General features: G+C 40.0%; 1 non-coding gene across 1 annotated transcript; it reads left to right on the plus strand.

Moving 5' to 3' along the window:
• Nucleotides 1-10,664: 10,664 nt before the first annotated feature.
• Nucleotides 10,665-10,736, plus strand: TRNAC-ACA (transfer RNA cysteine (anticodon ACA)). Its single transcript has one exon. It is a non-coding gene; the product is annotated as a tRNA-Cys (tRNA).
• The last annotated feature ends 6,910 nt before the right edge of the window (nt 10,737-17,646 follow it).

A 17,646-nucleotide genomic window follows, 5' to 3' on the forward strand; every position in this document is an offset into this window, starting at 1 on the left:
AATGATTTTAGCTATTTTAGACGTCTCCTGATTTGATTGAATAGGAATTTGAGAATCCAATTTTGAAAACAAAGCTTATGTATCTTGAATAGTAATACATAAAATATGCAATTGCAAACCATTGGGTCGGCTATGTTACCCACCATGTGGATCAGAGAAACAAAGAAAGAAAGTTTGCAGGAAAAAAAAAAAAAAGAAAGAAAGAAAACTTAGGTCAGAAGAGCAAAGTGAAGCAATGAAGAGAGAGAGGAAATCTTTATAACATTCACATTCTTCATTCCAGATTCATTTCTGAGCTTGAGTTCCATAACCCCTCTGTATCCATTTAATACATTGTCTCTTTAACTTAAATTGGTAGGTTTTCTATCCCTTGAAATGAAATGAATCATAACTGTTACACAATGAGGAAATGAATACTGCTTTATAGACACAAAAATCTACTCCATAGTTTAAAGGCAACAATAAAGAGATAATTTTCTTTTCCTCTTTCAAGCCATCTAAGTTTATATAGGATTTTAGAGTTTCTACAGTATATTTGAATGCAGTAGCTAATTTCATCCTAATACTCCCCTGGAAGTAAATGTTATCATCACTCCTACTTTAAGGATTGGAAGACTGATACCTAGAAAAGTGATATGGCTTGCCCAAGTTGGCAGCAGAGCACAAGCAAAAATTAATGTATCCCATGAAAAGCAACCTTTACTGAGCAGCCATTCTGTGAGTGATTGGTATTGGTGGCCGGGAATAGAAAGCAACAAGTGATACCCTCATCCAGCCATCTCTTCACCTGAACTTCCCCTCCCACAGCACACAGTCTCCTTTCTGCTCAACAGGGACATGTAGAGTGAGCTGTGCCTCCCAGGCTAGTGCTGGTACCCCCAGCTTCCTTAAAAGGCTTTCCAGGGCACTCTGGTTGCCATAAGCTATTATCAGCTCAGCTGGCTTGGATACCTGCTATACTTCTTAGAATCAGACCCTTTCCATTATTCTTCAGCCTTTCTCCTGGGTCCATTCCTATCTGACACCATAGATGTTCACTGGTAAGGCAATTTTAAGATGGCAACTTTCTATCACTAAGATAGCTGTGCAATACTTCTAGAATTGGACCATTAGCCTCACCACAAAGTTGTGGTGGTGGTTTAGTTGCAGAGATCAAAGGTATCAAACCAGAATCAGGCCTCTAGCAGATTCTAGTCCTAAGCAGCAGATTAGGACAAGAGATTCTATATTATTGAAAAACAGTTATAATGGGTAAACAATAGTGCATGGACAAAATATCTGTGCTGCTTTCTTTAGCAGTTTCACAGCAATTCAGGTTGGAGTGGGCTCTTCAATGTCAGGGACCTAGGATCTATTTATCTTGTAGTTTCAACATCCTCAGCACATGGTTTCCAAACTTGGTTCAAGATACTGCTAAAATAAAATCATCATGCTTATTTTCCAGTCAGCAGAAAGGAAGAAGAGAATCTCCCTTTAAGAATATTTCCTGAAGTAGCACACTTATTTCCATTCAACAAAAAAATGCACCAAAGCTTAGGCATGCCATTGTAGCTCATTGTCAAGAGATGGAGAAGAGCAATCTTTATTCTGAGTAGATCTTAGTTCAGTTCAGTTGCTCAGTCATGTCTGACTCTTTGTGGTCCCATGGACTACAGCAAGCCAGGTCTCCCTGTCCATCACCAACTCCCAGAGTTTACTCAAATTCAGGCCCATCACATTGGTGATGCCATCCAACCATCTCATCCTCTGTTGTCCCCTTCTCCTCCCACCTTCAATTTTTCCCAGCAGCAGGTTTTTTTTTTTCAAATGGGTCAGTTCTTCATATCAGGTGGCTTAAGTATTGGAGTTTCAGCTTCAGCAGTCCTTCCAATGAATATTTAGGACTGATTTCCTTTAGGATGGACTGGTTGGATCTCCTTGCAGTCCAAGGGACTCTCAAGAGTCCTCTCCAACACCACAGTTCAAAAGCATCAATTCTTTAGTACTCAGCTTTCTTTATAGTCCAACTCTCGCATCCATACATGAATACTGGAGAAACCATAGCTTTGACTAAATGGACCTTTGTTGGCAAAGTAATGTCTCTGCTTTTTAATATGCTGTCTAGGTTGGTCATAACTTTTCTTTCAAGGAGTAAGTGTCTTTTAATTTCATGGCTGCAGTCATCATCTGCAGTGATTTTGGAGCCCAGAAAAATAAAGTCTGTCACTGTTTCTGCGGTTTCCCCATCTATTTGCCATGAAGTGATGGGACCAGATACTATGATCTTAGTTTTCTGAATGTTAGTTTTAAACCAACTTTTTCACTCTCCTCTTTTCACTTTCATCAAGAGGCTCTTTATTTCTTCTTCACTTTCAGCCATAAGGGTGGTGTCATCTGCATATCTGAGGTTATTGATATTTCTCCCAGCAATCTTGATTCCAGCTTGTGCTTCATCCAGCCCAGTGTTTCTCATGATGTACTCTGCATATAAGTTAAATAAGCAGGGTGACAATATGCAGCCTTAAAGTACTCCTTTCCTGATTTGGAACCTGTCTGTTTTTCCATGTCCAGATCTAACTGTTGCTACCTGACCTGCATATAGATTTCTCAAGAGGCAGGTCAGGCAGACTGATATTCCCATCTCTTTAAGAATTTTCCACAGTTTGTGCTCAGCTTAAATGTATAAGTTGTATTAATAAAGGACAACAGGATATTAGAGGACAAGTAGCAATCTCTACCACAGTGTGAAAGCTGTGGGTGAGGCCATTACATGGTTGTGCATGTGTGGCCTTTATGCAAATGCCAATATATTTAGAAGGTTCTGTTTCCTTGGATCAAATATATTGTTTCTCTTCTACAGAAGTATCCTGGTATACCAGCACCCTGGAGAAGCTGAGGAATATGTTGTCTGCAGAGCAGTAGAATGCTCAAGATGTGGCAATAGAATAACAATATTGTTACAATAATCATGATAATAATGCCTCACATTTGCATAATGCTTTAGATTTTCAATATTTAACTTACTTTAATTGAAGCACCAACCATGTGACAAAGATTTTAGTAATAGCTCAGTTTTATAGAGGAGAAAATTGAGAAGCAGTGAGGTTAATTGCTTGTGTAAGGTTTATTGCACAGCAAGTAAATCCTAGTCCAAGGCCTGAGCACTCTCTTCTATTCAAATGATTCTGATTCTAATGTTCTTTGAGGTAGGCAATGCCAACATATAAGTGTAATTCTGGTTTCCGTGTATTTCTTCATCTGTTTATCAATGGTTGTTTACTGAGCAGCCTGAAGAATGCAAAAGGAAGAAAACAGAACTCCTGACTTCAAAGACTTTTGAGAAGTTAGTAGTGAACAGTGATAAATATGCATGTGTGCTAAGTCACTTAAGTTGTGTTTGACTCTTTGCAACCCCAAGCACTGTAGCCTGCCAGGCTTCTCTGTCATGGGATTTTCCAGGCAAGAATACCAGAGTGGGTGGCCAGTTCCTCCTCCGGGGTATCTTCCTGACCCAAGGATCAAAACTGTATCTCTTGCATCTCCTGCATTAACGGGTGGATTCTTTGCCACTAGTGACACCTGGGATTGGCATGAACCAAGCACTTTGTTAAATATTTGATATCTGCCTCCTTTAATCTTTGGGCTTCCCTAGTGACTCAGATGGTAGAGAATCTGCCTGCAATGCAGGAGACCTGGGTTCAAACCCTGGGTCGGGAAGATACCCTGGAGAAGGGAAAGGCTACCCATGCCAGTATTCTTGCCTGGGAAATCCCATGGACAGAGGAGTCTGGCGGGTTACAGTCCACGGGATGGCAAAGAGTAGGATGTGACTGAGCAACTAACACTTTCCTTTAATCTTTAGAACTATGCTGTGAGGTTGATGATGTTACCCCCTCATAACATATGAACTTGCTGAGAGCCAGCAACGTGGCTATGTTCACACAGTTCCTAAGTCATAAGGTTGTTGGGTCTTAAGATCCAAGTTATCAATCACTGCCTCTTATAGTAACATTTCACTCTCTGGACAACTATGAAAGGTAAGTAGTAGTATTTACAGGTGAGGAAACTGTTAACATTGCTTATAATTTTCATTCTTTTCACTCTGCCCTAAACAAGCAATAATGTGCAGTGGTTGGACCCCTATGTATAGAAGTGGTATCCATATGGTTTCTAAGAAATTAGCTTCCTGCTGGGTGATTATCCTTGCATAGAAAACAACACCTAGGCCTGTGTCTGTTCTTTATCACCATATGCATGCACACTCAGTCACTTCAGTTGTCTGACTCTTTGTGACCCTGGGGACTATAGCCTTCCAGGCTATAGTTCATGGGATTCTCCAGACAAGAATACTGGAGTGGATTGCCATGCCCTCCTCCAGGGTATCTTCCCAACCCAGGATGGAACCTGTATCTCTTTTGTCTCCTGCATTAGCAGGCGGTTTTTTTTTACCACTAACACCACCTGGAAAGCCCCTCATCACCAATTCATAGTCCTATCATAGAACCAGAAGTCACAAAACATTTGGGCATTTCTATTTTGTTTGCTTGCTTGCTTTTATGTGTCTTCTAGTTTAACCTTCATTTCTATTATTAATATTTTAAAATTTTCAGTTATTTCCTAAAATTTTCTACTTCTTGTTTGAGTTTTTCTAAGTTTGATTAGAAATGTTGTTCTTTTATATTTTGAGTAATTTTTAAAAAGTATTTTAGCTTGTTTTGAAATAGAAGGTGACAGTTTTTACCTGCTTTGTGGCTATAACTTTCTGGTATAATTTTATTGTCTATAAAATTGTCTTTTAAAATTGTTCTTTATTCTGTTTCTTTTTTCTCATGATGACTTAGCATGGGATATGACCTCAATACTCTTCTGCTGCTCAGTTTTATGTGAAATAAATTTTCATGAATTTTTAGAAGGTTTTAAGGTTCAAAGTAGCATTTTCAACTTTATCCACTGTTTTGATCCTTTAGGTACTGTCCAGATTTCCTTCTGGGATTTCATGCTTTCTTTCCCCACCCCTCTTTTATCTGGACCTTCTTTCTTTTCTCATTCTAGTTTTTCTCCAGTGTCCTCTTGGTTCAGCTCCTAGAAATTTCTTTTCAGTGTTAAGCCCTATCCTAGAAAGGGTTTCTGACTGGTGAGTTTTGAGAGTTTATAAGATCTAGAATTAATCCAACTCCTAAAAGCAGTCAATTCCCATTCACCCTTCACTCAACTGGAAGAAACCACTCTTAAGTTTTTGCTGCTGCTTTCAAATCACTTTGTTGCAATTTCCAGTGGGTACTTACAGGCTACTTGGTGTTTTCTTGTTCTTCCTGCTGTTAAACATCCTCGCAATGGCACCCCACTCCAGTACTCTTGCCTGGAAGGCTGCAGTCCATGGGCTTGCTGAGAGTCAGGCACGACAGAGCGACTTCACTTTTACTGTTCACTTTCATGCATTGGAGAAAGAAATGGCAACCCACTCCAGTGTTCTTGCCTGGAGAATCCCAGGGACGGCGGAGCCTGGTGGGCTGCCGTCTATGGGTCACACAGAGTCGGACACGACTGAAGCGACTCAGCAGCAGCGGCAGCAGCAGCGCCCCTCTGCTTTTTCCTGGCAGGTGTTGTCAGCCTGCAGGTCCTTCAGTTCAGTTCAGCTCAGTCGCTCAGTCATGTCCGACTCTTTGTGACCCCATGAATCGCAGCACGCCAGGCCTCCCTGTCCATCACCAACTCCCGGAGTTCACTTAAACTCATGTCCATCAAGTCCGTGATAACATCCAGCCATCTCATCTTCTGTCATCCCCTTTTCCTCCTTCCCCCAATCCCTCCCAGCATCAGAATCTTTTCCAATGAGTCAACTCTTTGCATGAGGTGGCCAAAGTACTGGAGTTTCAGCTTTAGCATCATTCCTTCCAAAGGACGCCCAGGGCTGATCTCCTTTAGGATGGACTGGTTGGATCTCCTTGTAGTCCAAGGGACTCTCAAGAGTCTTCTCCGACACCACAGTTCAAAAGCATCAATTCTTCAGACCTCAGCTTTCTTCACAGTCCAACTCTCGCATCCATACATGGCTACTGGAAAAACCATAGCCTTGACTAGATGGACTTTTGTTGGCAAAGTAATGTCTCTGCTTTTTAATATGCTATCTAGGTTGGTCATAGCTTTCCTTTCAAGAAGTAAGCATCTTTTAATTTCATGGCTGCAGTCACCATCTGCAGTGATTTTGGAGCCCCCAAGAATAAAGTCTGACACTGTTTCCACTATTTCCCCATCTATTTGCCATGAAGTGATGGGACCAGATGCCATGATCTTCGTTTTCTGAATGTTGAGCTTTAAGCCAACTTTTTCACTCTCCTCTTTCATTTTCATCAAAGTTAGGTCATGACAAATTTTCTTTCCTTGCTTGGTGGGGTTCATAAGGATGTTGTTTTGTTATAAATATTGCCTGTGGATTTTAGTTTTGTTATCCTGTTGTTCCATTTCTTTTATCTGGAGATTCTGAGAGATTCAATATCCATATTGTAGTCATTACCACATTTCCAGAATCCCCAGGACATTCCACAGTCCAGTTCAGTTCAGTTCAGTTCAGTCACTCAGTCATATACGACTCTTTACAACCCCATGGACTGCAGCACGCCAAGCCTTCCTGTCCATCACCAACTCCGGGAGCCTACTCATACTCATGTCCATCACATTGGTGATGCCATCCAACCATCTCATCCTCTATCATCCCCTTCTTCTCCCACCTTCAATCTTTCATAGCATCAGGGTCTTCTTCAGTGAGTCAGTTCATTGCATCAGGTGGCCAAAGCATTGGAGTTTCAGCTTCGGCATCAGTCCTTCCAAAGAATATTTGGAACTGATTTCCTTTAGGATGGACTGATTGGATCTCCTTGCAATTCAAGGGACTCTCAAGAGTCTTCTCCAACACCACAGTTCAAAAGCATCAATTCTTTGGTGTTCAGCTTTCGTTATAGTCCAACTCTCATATCCACACATGACTACTGCAAAAACCACACCTTTGGCTAGAGAGACCTTTGTTGGCAAAGTAATGTCTCTGCTTTTTAATATACTGTCTAGGTTGGTTATACTTGTCTTTGTGTTATTCATTTCTAGCTTAATTCCATCATGATTTCAGACGATATTCTATATAGTTTAATTTAGTTACTGTTTGTTTTTAGGTAAACTTCTTGTGATTAGTGAGCAATGCCTTATGTTCCTAAAACCTAACCAGTGTTTACCATACACCAATACTCAATATATATGTATTGTTATTTTTATCTGATTTTCTTTTATTCCTCATTAAGATTACTTTGAATAGTTATTATGTACCCAGCAGTAACTTATGCATTTTGAAAGTTGTCCTAGTCCATTCAAGCTTTATAAAAAAAAAAAAAAAAGCAGACTGATAAGCTGATAAGCAACAGAAACTTATTTCTCAGAATCCTGTAGACTGGAAGTCCAAGATGAGTGTACTGACACAGTCAGTTGAAGGCCCTCTTTCAGGTTGCAATCACCTTCTTGCTGTGTCCTCACATGATGGAAGGGGCTTTCTGGGGTCTCTTTTATAAGGGCACTAATCCCATTCATGAGAGACCCATCCTCATGACCTGATTCCCTCCCAAAGGCCCCACTTCCTAACACCATCACACTGAGCATTAAGATCTCAATATGTGAATTTGGGGAGGACAGAAGCTTTCAGACTTTAGCAGAGGTAAAAAGAAATATAAGATACTGGTTTTGTCCCAAAATACTTTATATCCTTAAATCAGTGTTTCTTATGCTTGAAAATATTATTAGAGTCACCCAGATCTACTGAAATCATTAAACAATGAAATCACAAAGCTTAGGAACAAGTACATTTTGATTCACAAGACAATGCTGCTGCTGCTGCTGCTGCTCCTGCATCGCTTCAGTTGTGTCCCACTGTGTGTGACCCCATAGACGGCAGCCCACTAGGCTCCTCTGTCCCTGGGATTCTCCAGGCAAGAATATTGGAGTGGGTTGCCATTTCCTTCTCCAATTCATGAAAGTGAAATGTCAAAGTAAAGTCTCTCAGTTGTGCCCGACTCTTAGCGACCCCATGGACTGGAGCCTACCAGGCTCTTCCATCCATGGGATTTTCCAGGCAAGAGTACTGGAGTGGGGTGCCATTGCCTTCTCCATCACAAGACAATAACAGTAGTTTACTAGTATGTTCCCAGATCCCTGCATGCACAGATCTGTTTCGTGGCTCCATACAGTGCTAGCAGAAACAGTCCCAGGGTTTTCTCCTTGAATGTTTCCTCCATAGATGTAGGTCATGACAATAGCATCATATATCCACATATTTGTATTCTCTGCTAAAAATCTAAATAGTAAAGGGCAGAGGAGCCTGGCAATCGAGGGGGTCACAAAGAGCTGGACATGATTTAGCAACTGAACAACAACATTGTATAAAGATAAGAGTGATTTAACAAAATTTGAAGACAAGCTTTGAGTTTGAAGCAGGCTTGGAACTTCTATATAGTTATCCTATAAACAAAATAGAACTTGAAGAAAACTGGGCTCAAGTTTTTTGTATACCTAGCATTTCAAGAGTTCTTACAAAATCTCTGACACTATTTGTAGAGTTTTACATGTATTCACTTATTTACTCTTCACAGCTTTATCAGTAAGTTGCTACTCATTTTATGGTCTTGGAAAATTACCTCAATTCACAGAACTTCATTTCCTTGTTTGTATGCTGTTAATTTCCTCAATTTAAGTCTGAATTTGGCAATAAGGAGTTCAATATCTGAGCCACAGTCAGCTCCCGGTCTTGTTTTCACTGACTATATAGAGCTTCTCCATCTTTGGCTGCAAAGAATATAATTAATATGATTGAAGAAAGTAGGGAAAACCACTAGACCATTCAGCTATGACCTAAATCAAATCCCTTACAATTATACAGTGGAAGTGACAGACAGATTCCAGGGATTAGATCTGATAGGCAGAGTGCCTGAAGAACTATGGACAGAGGTTCATGACATTGTACAGGAGACACTGATCAAGATCACCCCAAGAAAAAGAAATACAAAAAGGCAAAATGGTTGTCTGAGGAGGTCTTACAAATAGCTGAGAAAATAAGAGAAGTGAAAGATAAAGGAAAAAAGGAAAGATATACCCATTTGAATGCAGAGTTCCAAAGAAGAGCAAGAAGAGATAAGAAAACCTTCCTCAGTGATCAATGCAAACAAATAGAGAAAAACAATATAATGGAAAAGACTAGAGATCTCTTCAAGGAAATTAGGGATACCAAGGGAAAATTTCATGCAAAGATGGGCTCAATAAAGCACAGAAATGGTATGGACCTAACAGAAGCAGGAGATACTAAAAAGAGGTGGACAGAATGCACAGAAGAACTATACAAAAAAGTTAACCACGATGGTGTCATCACTCACCTAGAAATGGATATCTTGGAATGCGAAGTCAAGTGGGCCTTAGGAATCATCATTATGAACAAAGCTAGTAGAGGAGATAGAATTCCAGTTGAGCTATTTCAAATCCTAAAAGATGATGCTGTGAAAGTGCTGCACTCAATATGCCAGCAAATTTGGAAAACTCAGCAGTGGCCACAGGGCTGGAAAAGTCAGTTTTCATTCCAATCTCAAAGAAAAGCAATACCAATGAAAGCTCAAACTACCACACAATTGCACTCATCTCATATGTTAGCAAAGTAATGCTCAAAATTCTCCAAGCCAGGCTTCAACAGTACGTGAACTGTGGACTTCCAGATATTCAAGATGGATTTAGAAAAGGCAGATGCATCACAGATCAACTTGGCAACATCTTCTGGATCACCAAAAAAGCAAGAGAGTTCCAGAGAAACATCTCAGTTCAGTTCAGTTCAGTCACTCAGTCGTGTCCAACTCTTTGTGACCCCATGGGCTGCAGCATACCAGGCCTCCCTGTCCATCACCAACTCCCAGAGTTTACTCAAACTCATGTCCATTGAGTCAGTGATGCCATCCAACCATCTCATTCTCTGTTGTCCCCTTCTGCTCCCACCTTCAATCTTTCCCAGCATCAGTGTCTTTTCAAATGAGTCAGCTCTTCACATCAGGTGGCCAAAGTATTGGAGTTTCAGATTCAACATAAGTCCATCCAATGAACATTCAGGACTGATTTCCTTTAGAATGGACTGGTTTGATCTCCTTACAGTCCAAGGGACTCTCAAGAGTCTTTACCAACACCACAGTTCAAAAGCATCAATTCTTCGGTGCTCAAGAAAAATGAAGCTGGGGAGTTCCTCTTTCAGTGCCCTATCTTTTTGCCTTTTCATGCTGTTTATGGGGTTCTCAAGGCAAGAATACTGAAGTGGTTTGACATTCCCTTCTCCAGTGGACCACATTTTGTCAGAACTCTCCACCATGACCCATCTGTCTTGGGTGGCCCTACATGGCATGGCTCATAGTTTCATTGAGTTAGACAAGGCTGTGGTCCATGTGATTAGATTGGTTAGTTTTCTGTAATTATGGTTTTCAGTCTGTCTGCCCTCTGATGGAGAAGGATAAGAGGCTTATGGAAGCTTCCTGATGGGATAGACTGACTGAGGGGGATGCTGGGTCTTGTTCTGATGGGTGGGGCAATGCTCAGTAAATCTTTAATCCAATTTTCTGTTGATGGATGGAGCTGTGTTCCCTCTCACTGCTATTTACCTGGGGCCAAACTATGGTGGGACTTCCCTGGTGGTTCAGATGGTAAAGCATCTGACTACAATTCAGGAGACCCAGGTTCAATCCCTGGGTTGGGAAGATCCTCTGGAAAAGGAAATGCAACCCATTCCAGTACTCTTGCCTGGAAAATCCCATGGACAGAGGAGCATGGTAGGCTACAGTCCATGGGGTTGCAAAGAGTCGGACACAACTAAGCAACTTCACTTTCAAACTATGGTGGAGGTAACGAAGATAATTGTAACCTTCTTCAAAAGATCCCAGGCATGTACTGGTACAGTCCATGCCCCCAACCCTGCAACAGGCCACCACCAACTCATGCCTTTGCCAGAGACTCCCGGACTCCCACAGGCAAGTCTCCTGTGCGGTCACTGTTCCTTCCTCCTTGGTCCTAGTGCACAAGGTGCTATTGTGCCCTCCGAGTCTATTTCCCAGTCCTATATAAGTTCTGGCAGCCCTACGGTGGGCTTAATGGCGACCTCCTCCAAGAGGACTTATGCCATACCCACACCCAGAGCCCCGGTCCCTGCGTCAGACTACTGCCGACCCATACCTCCACAAGAGATGCTCAAACACAGTTCTGTCTGTCTCTGTGGGATCCCTGGGTTCTGGTGTGCACAAGTTTTGTTAGAGCCCTCTGAGTGTCTCTGGAGAGTATGGGGTTAGAATTGATTCTAAACATGAATTCTCCCCTCCTACCATTTTACTGGGGTTTCTCTGACCTTGGACATGGGGTACCTCTACCCAGCCGGTCCAGCAAAGCGCAGCGCCATTCCTAACCTTGGGCATGGGGTATCTCCTCTCCAGCACTTGCCACTCCAGCACTGCAGAGCAGAAAAACATCTACTTCTGCTTTATTGACTATGCCAAAGCCTTTGACTGTGTGGATCACAGAAAACTGGAAAATTCTTAAAGAGATGGGAATACCAGGCCACCTGACTTGCCTCATGAGAAATCTGAAATCAAGAAGCAGCAGTTAGAACTGGATATGGAACAACAGACTGGTTCCAAATCAGAAAAAGAGTACATCAAGGCTGCATATCATCACCCTGCTTATTTAACTTATATACAGAGTACATCATGAGAAATGCTGGACTGGAAGAAGCACAAGCTGGAATCAAGATTGCCGAGAGAAATATCAATAACCTCAGATATACAGATGACACCACCCTTATGGCAGAAAGTGAAGAAGAAATAAAGAGCCTCTTGATGAAAGTAAAAGAGGAGAGTGAAAAAATTGGCTTAAAACTCAACATTCAGAAAACTAAGATCATGGCATCTGGTCCCATCACTTGATGACAAATAGATGAGGATAAATGGAAACAGTGACAGACTATTTTGGGGGGCTCCAAAATCACTGCAGATGGTGATTGCAGCAATGAAATTAAAATATGCTTCCTCCTTGAAAGAAAAGCTATGACCAACCTAGACAACATATTCAAAAGCAGAGACATTACTTTGCCAACAAAGGTTCGTCTAGTCAAGGCTATGGTTTCTCCAGTGGTCATGTATGGATGTGAGAGTTGGACTATAAAGAAAGCTGAGTCCTGAAGAATTGATGCTTTTGAACTGTGGTGTTGGAGAAGACTCTTGAGAGTCCCTTGGACTGCAAGGAAATCCAATCAGTCCATCCTAAAGGAAATCAATCCTGAATATTCATTGGGAGGACTGATGCTGAAGCTGAAACTCCAATGCTTTGGCCACCTGATGCAATGAACTGACTCATTGGAAAAGACCCTGATGCTGGGAAAGATTGAAGGCAGGAGGAGAAGGGGACAACAGAGGATGAGATGGTTGGATGGAATCACCAATGTGATAGACATGAGTTTGAGTAAGCTCTGGGAGTTGGTGATGAACAGGGAAGCCTGGCATGCTGCAGTCCATGGGATCACAAAGAGTCAGACACGAGTGAGCGACTGAACTGAACCGAACTGAGGCTGTGAATTACCAGAGCTATTTTGCAGGGCTAACTCAGGCTTTTTTGATGTACGTGAAATCTATAATCTAAAACTACAAGACACTACTATTATTTTCAGTCCCTCACACTGTGATATGCTAATGCACAAACTGATATGATTTAGGGATTGATTTACATAGTATAGTAAAGAATCTTCCTGCAATGCAGGAGACCCAGGTTCGATCCCTGGGTTGGGAAGATCCCCTGGAGAAGGAAATGGCAACCCACTCCAGTATTCTTAGCTGGAGAACTTCATAGAGAGAGAAGCCTGGTGGACTACAGTCCATGGGATCACAAAGAGTCGGATATGACCAAGCCACTAACCCTTTACATAGTATAGCGTGTGAGTTCCATACCAAAGAAGTTGTAGGCTGGAACGTTGAGGCAGGAAATGAATTTATATAGTACAGTAACTTTAGTTATAAATGAAAGCATGAGGAAAAAAAAACATGAAGATTGCAGAACAAGAATGGGAATAATATTTCCTGAAATACCAAGAAGAGTTACCTGTGTGTAATGAAAATACATACACTAAAATACCATAGAAGCATAATAAAATATAATGGATGTTTATTTATACTTGCAATATATATGACTTTCATCATTGTCCTTCTTCTAGGTATTTTGATTATTTTTGTGTGTGTTTTTGATATTTGACCATAAACTTTTTAAAGACAGGGATCAAAATTTTTCATTTTTCTGACCCCTTTACATGAGTGAAAGAATATAGTAACTGGAGGAAGAGATGTGAGTTGAAATTTTTGCTCCACTCAATTATTATGTGACCAGAAAATTGTTTTCAACTGTGAAATAGAGAAGATGAGCTTGAACAAACAAATTCACACAGCTGTTCTGACAGTTAAGCAAAACTATATAAGGTACACTATCAATTGAAGTGATATCCAATGGTTCATGATTGACACCATCATCACTACCATCATCATCACTGTCACTTCATTATAATCAATATTAGATCCAACACTTTGTCTCGCAAAGTAAGCCAGTGAATATTTGCTGGATGAAGGAATGATGAAACAAATGGTTGAATAAGTGAATGAGATAAGATGGGCTAGAAAAACAAAAAACAGGGACCTCAATTACCCATGCTGCTGCTAAGTCACTTCAGTCGTGTTCAACTCTGTGCGACCCCATAGACGCAGCCCACCAGGCTCCCCCGTCCCTGGGATTCTCCAGGCAAGAATACTGGAGTGGGTTGCCATTTCCTTCTCCAATGCATGAAAGTGAAAAGTGAAAGTGAAGTCGCTCAGTCGTGTCCAACTCTTCGCGACCCCATGGACTGCAGCCCATCAGGCTCCTCCATCCATGGGATTCTCCAGGCAAGAGTACTGGAGTGGGGTGCCATTGCCTTCTCTGCAATTACCCATAGGTTTGAAATTTCATTTACCATAAGTAGATCCAGACAAAAGATGGATTACCAGTGCTTAATTTTGAAGTTCTGCTTTGTGTATAGCTTTCTGAGAATAAAATGTGAGTTTGGCTTGTGTAGACCCCAAGTAAAAGTCATAGATAGGAATGGAAAAAAAAAAAAATCTTCCTCTTCTAAAATAAAAATATAAGTACTTCGGCATAGATGAAAGCCATTTTTTCCCAATGACCTTGAATGAGCTTCCAGCAGAAAAGAGGAGGAGAACCCAACACCCTTCTTAATTGTGTTGTGGTCGAACCCTACAGAAAGAGTTAACCTATTTCAGACTCCTGGCATCTGCATCCAGATCAGGCAGGCATTTCCAGAAGTGAATTTTTACTGCTTAAGTCAAATATGTTACTTCACAGAGGAAAGAATAGCAGCTAACTTTAGTAGCACATACACCTCATAACACCTGCCCCTTTTAGGAAACTTGTGTCTATGAAAAATTTCTTAAAAGTCAAGAATCTATACATCGGTGTCTCTTTTGCTGTCTCATACACAGGGTTATTGTTACCATCTTTCTAAATTCCATATATATGTGTTAGTATACTGTATTGGTGTTTTTCTTTCTGGCTTACTTCACTCTGTATAATAGGTTCCTGGATGTTGGGGCTGGTGCACTGGGACGACCCAGAGGGAGGGTAGGGGAGGGAGGAGGGAGGAGGGTTCAGGATGGGAAACGCGGGTATACCTGTGGCAGATTCATTTCGATATTTGGCAAAACTAATACAATATTGTAAAGTTTAAAAATAAAATAAAAGTTAAAAAAAAAAAGAAAAAAAAAAGTCAAGAATCACTTTTGTTTCAAAGTAACATTGTTTTTGCTGTTTTTTTTCTTTTTTTTCTTAAGGATAAAGAATGTCAGGCTGAAGGGGAAAAAATCAGACATGGAAAAAATTTGTAAGATTTAAAACAGTGTCTTGTTTTACATCTCTGGCTCTGTTGCACAGGGTCGTCTCATGATCAGTGAAAGGAAGGAAAACCCACAAAAGCAACCTACTGGGTGTGTGGAGGAGAAGAAATAAAAGAGTAAAAAAACAAACAAAAGCATCTTTTTGTTTAAAATAGAATCACATGCTCAAGACAAAACAAATAAAAATAAAAAACACCTAAATTACAAGTATTGTTAAGGACTTTTATGAATTAGTTTACACAGATGCAACTTTTTTATGCACATATGAATATTTGTAATTGTGTTTTTATTGGTTTTGTAAAAAAGGAAAACAAAAAAGTAGCTTTTTAATCACAAGAATGAGCAATCACACTTAGGATCCCAAACATTAAGACCACTTGGGTTGGAAACTGAGAAGAAAATATGAAAAACTTTCCCCATTTTCTCCTCATTTGACCTTTAAACTTGGTTTTATCATTTTGCCTGAAGAACTGTGAATTCTCATAACTCATTTGAGCTCTTTATTCTGGGTGATGAGTAAGTATGAAAAACGTCTCCATGCTTGCTGTGTGGTGGGAAGATATATCTATGCCCTGATCATCCACATTTGTGGGAACACTGAATGTAATCATAGAATGACCAGAAGTTGCAGCAACATTTTAATACTAGTGATAAGAGCATTTAGCCTTCATTTAAAAAAATTATTTGAGTATAGTTTATTTACAATGTTGTGTTAGTTTCAGATATACAGCAAAGTGAATCAGTTATACATTTAAATATACCCACTTTTTTTTTTTTTTTAAGATTTTCTTTACACATGGGCCATTACAGAGTATCGAGTGGAGTTCCCTGTGATCTTGGTTATCTATTTCATATATAGTAGTGTTTAGTCTTAATATAGGAAACTATCAAAAGATATCTTCTAGTAGGTTGGCTACCTGGGAAAGTTTAGAGGACAAGAAAAACCAGGTGAGGTTCTCTACTATTTAATTTATTTTCATTGGACTGTAGTTGCTTTATCATATTGTGCTAGCATCTGCTCCACAGCAAGGTGAATCAGGTATACACATACATGTATGCCTCTTCCATGGATTTCCCTCCCGCTCAGATAACCATAGTCCACTGAGCAGCATCCCCTATGCTGCGCAGTCTGCTCTCATTAGTTACCTAGCTTATACATAGCAGTGCATGTACGTCAGTCTCACTCTCCCAGTCCATCCCAACCCCCTGCCCTCCTTGGTATCCACACATCGTTATTTACACTTGTGTCTATATTTCTGCTTTGCAGATAATTTCACCTATGCAGTTTTTTTTCCGGATTCCACATGTACACATTAATATATGATTCTCCTATTTTAAAAAGCGTCTCTATCTTTAAGAAGCAGGCAAGGTGATTCTGATGCAGGTGGGTGGTGAGAAGATGATATTTTGAGAAACATTCCCTTAATCAAGAAGAGAGCAAATACTTCATTAATGAATATTTACTACTTATCAGACACCGATGGATGCTTTATACACAGTATCATCATTCCTCAAAACAGTAAACATTATTATCCAATTTTGCAGATAATAAAGAGAGGCCAAAATGTGACCTAATAAGTGGTCTAAAAACTAATAAGTGGAGAATTAAGGGTTCAAATCCATGTTCTTCTATTTCTTTCCTTGCACCAAAACTTCTTTCTTTTTTTCACATACCTATCAATTCTGAGGATCAGAAGATTATTCTTTGGGTACAAAAATGCAGTTATTTAGTTCATGAATCCATTTTTTAGATTGAACAATGTATGGATATCAGCATGCAAATATAGCCCCACTCAATAGAAGAATAGAGAAAAGTGTCTTATGGGTCCATCTTGGCTCAGAAATGTCTCTCCCTAACAGCAGTAGGTCTGTCTAATTGAGTTTTTAAGAGTTACTCATCATCAATTATTTTGCGCTGAAAATTGGATATTTCTCACTAAAGAAAATTTGGAGAGGGATTATAATCAGGTTTGTGGATACAATATATTTTTTTATAACCCAATTCTGTTATTTCTTATGGCTCCATTATCTTTGGAAAGTCGATGTGTTTTGTTCTTCTTTTATATTGGTTTTCCATTCTTTCTTATACCCAGATGCTAAAATTAGATTTAGAGCATCATAATTACACCATAATTACCATGATCATATTTTCCTGCTATTGAAAATTGGTACCAATTTTTATTTTCTACAAAATTTCAACAGATACTCTCTTTCTATAGCATTGTAAATTAGTGTCAGAGTGTGTATAAATGTACAAGCCATTTATCTGAACTCATAAGGGGTATGCTGAACTCACAGTTTCACTGAAGTTAATTGTTTCCAAGAATTATTGTTCTTTTTATTAATATTTTATTCCAGAGAGCTTAATTTTCTCTAATTACCCTGAAAGCTGTCTTATTTCACTGTCCCAAAAGGAACTTGTTATCTCTGCCAAAAAGCTTCATTTAACAAATGAGGCGTAGAGGACCAGAGGACGGAAATGACTTTTTCAAGGTCACTTAGCAAGTCAGAAACAGTCAAGGTTAAATATTTGTATCCTCAAATGTGCTTTATTGTGTCACACTGACTTTGTTGCTGTTGAACAACAGAAGATCAGAAGATGCACTGGAAGGAAACTGAAGTTTGCCACTTCTGGAAAAGAAGGGTAAAGGGCTTAGAGTCCCAGTATAGAGTCTGAAAGAGGACATTGTTG

The sequence above is a fragment of the Bos indicus genome, chromosome 14 (assembly GCF_029378745.1).
Source record: "Bos indicus isolate NIAB-ARS_2022 breed Sahiwal x Tharparkar chromosome 14, NIAB-ARS_B.indTharparkar_mat_pri_1.0, whole genome shotgun sequence".
NCBI lineage: Eukaryota > Metazoa > Chordata > Mammalia > Artiodactyla > Bovidae > Bos > Bos indicus.